Here is an 8,928-nt window from a genome sequence, read left to right on the forward strand (position 1 = left end):
TAGATTGCTGAACTCTAGTTCGGTTAGATAGCGTAATTTTGCGAATGATTTTAATATTAAATAAATGATTTAAAAATTATTATTATAAAAAGATCTATGGTTTTTTTTTTGTTATATCGAAAGAATATAATATAATTTATATTAAAAAACTCAATTTAAATTACGTTAATATAATATATCGTTTGATACTTTGTAAAATTTTAATAATTAATCCGTTTTTACCATGAAATAAAGATTGCTATGTTAAATAATAAGAGGAAATTCAAGTACGAAAAATTCTGCAAGTTTTATCGATCACGATACATCATATTTTCGCATTTTCACATGTACAATACGATTGTATTCGAGTGTAGAGCCTTACTCACATGCGATGAATATAATAAATAACAATACTGACTACAGGTCCAGGGCTCCGCATAGCTTCGCCCTACCTGAACTGCCGCGACGCGTCATTAAAATTATTTATGGGGAAATAAGAATCCGAAGAGCCTTTAAGTCCACCTCTCGGAGGTTTGCATGGGATATACCCCTTGGTCCACTGTATCTCTTATCCTCGATCCCCTTTAGGTCGGCACCGTCTGTCCGGGCTTATGGGTTAGTAGATTAAACTCACGCTTCTCGCGTGTCCAGTGCATAAGTTTGAACGCGTTTACATGGCAACGTTCCCTGTACATAGATGAATACGAAATCGTATCTCTGATACGCACAAATTTAATCAATTGTTCCTCTTTATGTAATTTCAATTTTTCTTTATCGATTGATATAATTATATCTTGATAAGATAAGATAAGATATTAAATTTAAGAGTGGAAGGAAAATTGATAACTTAACCTAACTTAATCAAACATTCAATATAACTAGCATTATAACTAGCATTATAACTTAGCAATAATCGTATTATTATAACTAGTGTTATTATAACTAGTGTATTATTATAACTAGTGTTACTAAAACACTCAGAAAATATATATAGAGAAAAATTATTTTTTTCCGATATCTTAATAAATTATCGAGATAGAAAAATTTAAAATATTCATCCCGATTTATGTGAAACTTCAGAATGATCGGTAAAATGTATGAACGAAAGAATTGTAAGCGATGACAATAAAAACTAATAAATAAAAACTACTCTTTTCTTTGCACAATGTAGAAGAAATTGTAGGAGAAATTACATTGGAATAAAAATGATTTAAAAGATTAAGATTCATTATCTTTAAAGTTACAGAGATTCAAAATTTTTCTATTATAAAATTTTAATATTCTTTTAATCAAGATTTTAATATAAAATAAATTATGTGATAATAATTAATTCACAGATACTAACGTATATATCTTTCTCGTGTCAAGATCATTCGCCAAAAACATCGTCTGTAGCATGAACAAACAGACTTCCAGCTGCATCCCCCTAGGTTGTCGGTAATCTCGTGGTTAATCCAATTTACCATGTACCTCCGTTTATTCACGTGATTGAGGCGGCAGATATTTAGCATATCGATCGTGTAATTATCTCGAAGTCGACGCCACCGCCACCTCTGCCGGCCTCTAATAGGTAGAGGACCGGTATGGCATCGGGTCGGAGTGAACCCATGAAGATGAAGAGGTAACGCCGTAGGAGGCGAGAAAATAAAAAGTAAGAAGCCAGGAGGAACTCTCAGCTGGGGGTCATCCATGGTGCAAAGGGTTTTCATTGGTCGAGTTTCGACGATCGACCACCTGGCCACATAGTTACACCTTGTAAACGGCCGGTGTCTACCGATGCTAATAAACAGAAACGGATACGCTCGCGTCCACTATGGCAGATTAATCGGTACGGATTTGTCACGGACATCGTTAGGCTTTCTTGAGCCTCGCCTTTCATTTCATCTTTGGATCTAAATTTCAACCGAGAGTACCGAGATGCAAAGTTTCATAAGATTCGCAATAGTAGGAAATATAAACGGACAAATATAATTCTTATTATCATGCATTTTCATAAATTTTAATAAGGAAACAAAAATTTATATGTTATATGAAATTTTACCAATTATATAAATTTATTTGGTAAAATAAAATTATTAGGAAAAAATTTATAAGCTAAAATTTCAAATTCGTTTTCTATGAATGTAGTTAGTTAATAATATACATAAGAACACTACTATTCAATTAATGAATGACAGTCTAAATATTCTAATTCTTTTATACATACTTGATCAAAGATTAGAAAGAAAAGAATGAAAAGAAAAGAAATTCAAGAAAAAAAATACACGAAAAAAATTAATCTCCATTTCGATAATAAAAAAAGAAAATATACGTATATATCATGTCTGTCCGAGATTTGAATGCAAAGATTAAAAAGAAAAAAGAAAGAGACAAATGCAAGAGCAAAGCTCACTTACATAGATTGTAGGGAAGATATGTATATCTGCTATACGAGTAATCTAAATAGACTTTTTTACCGAGATAAGCACGTTCGTTTGAATCGGATGCTATTGTATCTGCCTGAACGACAATCATTCGACCGTGGGACACTTGTCGTCGATAATTTAGCCCTCGATCTTGACAAGCCATCCGAAAAATTTTCTCGATTGATCAGGACAAAGGGACCACGAAGAGACCGAAGTATCCACAAGTGCGTATTTCGAAAGTGAATAGCAACACCCTTCTTTGAAAATCAGCGGGATACTAATTGCGCTGTCGACCGCGAGAAAACCAAAATTCAATGGCGTTTTAAACGTCCGACATTAAGATCATAATAATAAAATAATTTCTAGTCATTTTAATATATAATAGATTAACTTTATAAATTCAATATAGTATCTTTATAAGATCTTTAAAATTATCTTTTAGATGATCAAATATTCATAAAACTTAAACAAATCCTTTTGAAATAAAATTTCTTTTATCGTAAGAATATACGATAATATAAATTATATTGGACACGAAGAAAAAGAAAATTGATAGGTTAACTTCAAATAATTAATTGAAAGATTTCTCATACCTTCCATTATTGGTTCTCGAATTTCCCGGATACTTTTCACACTGTTCTTCAAAAGAGAAATGTTCACAAATAAGAATCTTGACGCTTATTATCATTCGAACTTACATATGAGTTACACACACGCGTATACATAACCTCACTCTCGTTCACGCGCGCACAGTCATTGGTAACGAAGGATTCTACCATGCTGTCAATTCTTTCCACCACATGAAAAGGACACCGATATTATTAATGCTCTCTCCACACTCCGTTACTCGAAAGCTAACGATTATTTACCTCGAAATATTTATACCGTATCTCCATACACACCCATTATCGCGGGTGTATGATAAATGCCTCGTATGAAAAATCGATTTTATTGTCGAGAACAGGCCTCGTACCGATGCAGCCCGAGCATTCCATCCGTCTATCTGTCCATCCATCCATCCGTTCTTCACCTCTATCTCCTCTCTTCTTCTATATGTATAGTCCACTCTTCCCATTTGTGTTCAGGATATAATCGCGTATACGCGAGTTCCTCTACCGGATCGTTTCCATATACGTTCGTTTCTATATGTATATAAGGTGAAGTTTCCAACGCAATTTTCTTATTCTAAATTTTAAAACAAATCAAAGATTTTTAAATACAAACTCAAAAATATATAGATTGATAATTTATTTATTAAATTATGAGCAATTTAAGTTTGCGTTAGATGTAGAGAAATAGAAACAAATAATAAAGTCTATCTTCATTTCATCCTCTTTTCGTTTCACTTGTTTCTTAACACCCTGTATATACGTATGGTGGTCCATCGGTGATGGATACGCCTACTTTTGATATTTCGGTGATCAATAACGTTTCTTGGTGCCATTCGCGGCGAAGGAAGATCCATTATTCACCCGCAGTCGCCGGTGAATAAATAATTTACCACGTCATACCAGCACCATCAAGTGACTGACTTCGCACCGACCATCTAACTCATCCGCCGATGATACGAGATATCTGTGTTCGTTTGTTAACCGTACAAACCGCTGCTTCACCTATCTATGTGTATATATACGCATATGTCTACCTATGTGCCCTGATCACCGTCGGATCTTTTGCGTTCGTGCCGTGGCTATGGAAAACCAATGCAAGAAAATGTTTGGTAAATGATATATGTGAATGCAATATACGATGGACTACAATTTGAACACATACCAGTGTTTTTTCTTATTTCACTTCGTTGAACATTTTTATTTGAGTTTTTGAAAATTTTTTTTTGTGATCAATTTTTGAAGATGTTATTAATAAGGAAAAGAGGTTAAAAATAACTTTAATATACTAAATTTTTAATGAATTTAAAAAATTATAGTTAAAAACTATTTCATAAAAAAAAACATTTCAGCATCGATTTGTAAAGTTTGCAATTAGAACTAAGTTTAATTTTATTCTAAGAAATCTAAATTGAAATTTAACTCAAATTTAAAATCAAAACTAAATTTAAACTTAAACCGAAACTTTTGAAATACCTATATTTCTAAATGTATAATATAAATTTGAATTTTTGTAAATTAAGAAATTTAATTCTTATTTAATTTTTTTTCCATTTTCTGATCATTTTATGTCAAAAATTTGTTTTTTTTTTGTTGTAACAGATAACAATAAATAACTAAATAATAAAAAAAAAATTCTAGTTACTTTCTTATTATTCTTATTATTTATTAAAATAATTCAATGAATAATTTACAAGTTTATTAAAAATTTTCATTGTAAAGATCAGTTCCAAAACTCCAATGAACGTTGCATTGGAAAAAAAAATTTATGAAAAAAAAAAAAAAAGACTATAAAACAGTCTCCAAGGTGGGCTTGTCTCGATTCTAAATTTACGCGTATTAAAAGGGAATTACAATATTAATAAGGTTTTAATGGGCTGGTGATCTCCGCCCTTGGCCAAGATCTGTCATCCTAAAACTCGTTGAAAATCCAAATAGATGAATAGAATCGTAAATATTGAAATATGTATAATATATGAAATAAATGCTTTTTTTATAGAAATCATTATCTAGATATAGGTTAGATATAAATTTCTGGAAATTTATTTGTAGTTATAAATATATACAGTTAAAGTATATTTGATAATTTAACATAAAGATAAAAACTTAATAAAAAAAAAGTTACTGCAAAAATACTTGTAAATTACTACAATTTAATTAAACTTTGTTAGCTTTATTTTTCCTTGAAATAACAAAGAACATAAAACAAAGATAAGAAATAAATAATAATCTTTTACTTCAAACTTCCACTTTTATAGACAAATGATTTACAAAGATTTATAATAGATATTAGAAAAGTTATTATAACTAGCATATCGTGGTATTTCAAATTTTAGTTTGGCAATTAAAATATGTTAAACAGCTACTTAATACCGTACTTTTATATGTATACATATACACATTCTACCTTGTATACATGCGCACTTTCGAGACATGGATAGCAATATTTCATATTTAACGTGAAACCGTAACTCGCCGCGGTTGCCGCTTCTTGTTGCTGTTGTTCCTCCTTTTTTCGATTTATAATTTATTACTGGCCGCCATTGTCGGGCCACCGCTTCACGAATGCTTTTTTTCGGATACGATATACCAAACCTCTTGTGCACCAGATACGTATATATAGGATGTTAATATATTCATAAGAAATTTTTGGAGAATCTATTTTTAAAGATTAATTTCCAAAATAAATTAAAAAATTGATATAATAATAATGATTAATCCAATATCTAATATACTTATAATCATTAATTCTCTCCAGGCAACTTGGATTACTTATATCTGAAACAAAATTTTAAATTTTTTCAAATATATGTTAATGTTAATTAAGTAAGTATCAATAGAAATAGAATTTTATATTAAATCATACAATTATATTCAACAAAAATTGCATCGTCTAAAAATATTTTTAATATTCTTCTTCATGTAAATGTATACAAATTACAACATTATCATTATCTATATCTTTCATTAAAAATAAATAAATGTTAATTAAAAATAAACAAAATAGGAATAATTATTAATAAATAAGATCAGAACCATTATCTAATAAATAACACTAAAATTAAAGAATAAAAACAAATCCAAATAAAAGGCATTAGTACACTAGCAACATATCTCACGAGATTGCAAGTATGGTAGTAAAATGAACTTAAGTGAGAATCGAGGGCATAGTTTGCGCTAACAGCGTTTGATTTCGGTTTGTCCCCCGGGAATCCTAACAATGCCTTATGTCGATATACGAGCGCATGGTACACGCTTCTCGGCACACTACTAAGTTCACGGGTGTTTCTCTGCCCAAGAAGTTTCCAGGATAATCTGATCATTGGCCTACTCTCTGCCAAACCTCATTCTATCGTGTTTATAATAGCCTGGGATGGCATTTGTCGGCGTTACAGTCGCAAATGATACAAACGATCCAATTTTCGCTCACTTGGGGACCTAGCAATTTTCGGAATGCACGGAAATTTCCACGAAGCGATCCCAGTGGAGTATCGTTACTCTCACGATTTACATTAATTGAAATGTTGAGCGCAGAGAATAAAGAAAAGCAATGGTAAATTTGTTTTATATTTTTCTATGAACAAATTTTGTAAATTGTAGTCCAATTGTGCTAAAGTTATTTTATCCATTTTTGATCCATTTTGATATATTTTTTATTTAAAAATCGACAAAAAACCTAATTAAATAATGGAAATTGGATAAGATATCGATTTAACAAATAAAAAATAACAATAAAAAAATTAAAAATACCAACACTCCATAATCAAAATTCCAATATTATCGAAGAGAAATAAAATCGCCACGAGAATGATTATTATAGTTGCGTGGCTCACTATAATCCCGCGATAGACTTGCGGAGACCAAAAGCACGCCGCATGCCCATAAGTCATTCCAATCGGGAAAGAGTGGACCGATCTAGAAAAAGAAAATGTAATCAAATTCAACTGTTGGTCGAACAGAGATGGTGAAACGGGAAGAGAGCCAGTGTCCCCGAAAATAGTGAAACCCACGCGGCCCAGGCTGGGTTAATATATTTTACCTGGTGGGATATATCCTCTCGAGGTGGTGGCTTTTATATACCCGTGTACGGGGTATTTATGTGTCGCCGCCTTTCCTAAGCGTTTGATATATGAACTATGAAGGAACGATATTCGTGACTACGAGAAAGGGGCCAATGGAGGAGAAAGGAATAGAGGAAAAGAGAGAAAGAGACGTCTGCGGGCCAATGTATGAAGGCCCACGTAAAGAAGAGAAGAAAACTGGCGAAAAGAGAAGATTGCAAAAGGAGATTTGAAAGATGGATGATTGCATGAGAAGCAAATAGGATGAACCACGATCGGATGTTTAACGATAGCCCCAAACAGGATTCCGGTCTTCCCGATCTTTTTAACAGAAGTGCAAAAAACAAGAGAAATTATGACATGAATTAGTTTGTTAATTATGCGATTTAGAAATAGTATTGAATTGGCAATATTAAAATTGAAAAATTGGAAAATTAAAGAAAAAATACATTTATCATAATCATGAATTATGTAAATCAAAATAACAATGCGGATAAAAAAGATAATTAGTTTAGAAATCATTTAAATTGTATAATGTAGATTTAATATAAATTGTTTTAAATAATTTTAATATTATTTTTAGTATTATTTATATAAATTTTAAATATTTGCAAATTTAAAATATGAGAAAGATCTTACCTATAGTTGAAATTACTATTAAACTTCATTTGATAAGAAGAATTGTAACAGAAAGAATAATTCGAGGGTAGCGAATCATTTCCCTTCTTTGAGTAAAAGAATCGAGGAGTAGTGAAACAGAAGAACAGAACGAAGATTGGTTGATTAGGTTAGTACTTAGTCCGTGATTGCCGTTTGCGATTTCTTTGCCATTTTCGTCTTCAAGTATCCTTGAGACTTCGAATCAGAATCTCTATGGTTACTTTTCTTTTACATTTTTTTACGAATCTCACATCTCTATCCTGAAAGATTTGATTATACAATTACTCAAAAATATTTTCATTCCTGATGCAAAATTATGATATATTATGACAGAAAAATTAATAGCAAATCATTATTAAAGAAATGCTTCTAAATATAAAAATGCAACATAACCTAAAAATAAAACTTTTTATATCTTTTTTTAATTTCTATCAAGTCTTTATTCATACATCTTTAAAAATGAAATATTACCTGTAATTTATCCAATTAAAAATATAAGAAAATTATAAAATATTTGGATATTCTAAAAAAAGAATTCGTAAATTAAGAAGATTGGAAAACACTGATCTAAAATAAGTTATTCAGTGAAAATTTCACTTTTAAATAATTAATCTTCGAAAAAATTTCTTGATTGTCTCACACAAATCACTTCATGGTTTTGTAATCACCTATGCAAACAATTCTTATAGTAATAAAAATTAGCGGTATTTATAATAGCACTGCTAAAAGTTTTTGCTCGTAAACGTTTCAAGTGAAATACACACTAATAATACTGACCTCGAATATATATAGATGCATATATGTTTATACTTCATGAAATCAAGTTGGATGAAGCAAATGGCATACTTTGCAATCTATTCTTTAACATTTTACGATCGGTAATGATAATCATAGTGTGTACATGATTTCGATCGTGTTTACTTGGAAACTTTTTCATAATTCATTCTCACAGTGTCTTTTTTTTTCATTCTCAAAAAAAAATTTATTTTTCTTAATTATCACGATTATAAATAAATGAAAATCTGATTAAAATTATAAGATAATCGTAAGATTAATCTTTAAGATATTTCAATCTATATATATATATATATATATATATATATACACACACAAAAAATACATGAAAAAAAGACACTCAAATACTTCTATTATATATGTAAATTAATAATGAAAATATAATTTGCTTAACCAATTGTTTAAATCATTATATTTACT

The 8,928-nt window shown here is 30.3% G+C and overlaps 1 long non-coding RNA gene across 2 annotated transcripts; it reads right to left on the reverse strand.

The window, feature by feature from the left end:
- Positions 1 to 5,330: 5,330 nt before the first annotated feature.
- Positions 5,331 to 8,670, reverse strand: LOC122713819. Of its 2 annotated transcripts, none has more exons than XR_006346527.1 (6): positions 8,491 to 8,670; positions 8,185 to 8,381; positions 7,693 to 7,973; positions 7,032 to 7,374; positions 6,747 to 6,907; positions 5,331 to 5,770 (listed from the first exon to the last, which is right to left on the reverse strand). It is a non-coding gene; the product is annotated as an uncharacterized LOC122713819 (long non-coding RNA). The 2 variants fall into 2 exon arrangements; XR_006346528.1 differs by lacking the exon at positions 5,331 to 5,770 and adding an exon at positions 6,621 to 6,668.
- Positions 8,671 to 8,928: the final 258 nt, after the last annotated feature.

The sequence above is a fragment of the Apis laboriosa genome, unplaced genomic scaffold (assembly GCF_014066325.1).
Source record: "Apis laboriosa isolate Shangri-la unplaced genomic scaffold, ASM1406632v1 scaffold112_cov148, whole genome shotgun sequence".
Taxonomy (NCBI): Eukaryota; Metazoa; Arthropoda; class Insecta; order Hymenoptera; family Apidae; genus Apis; species Apis laboriosa.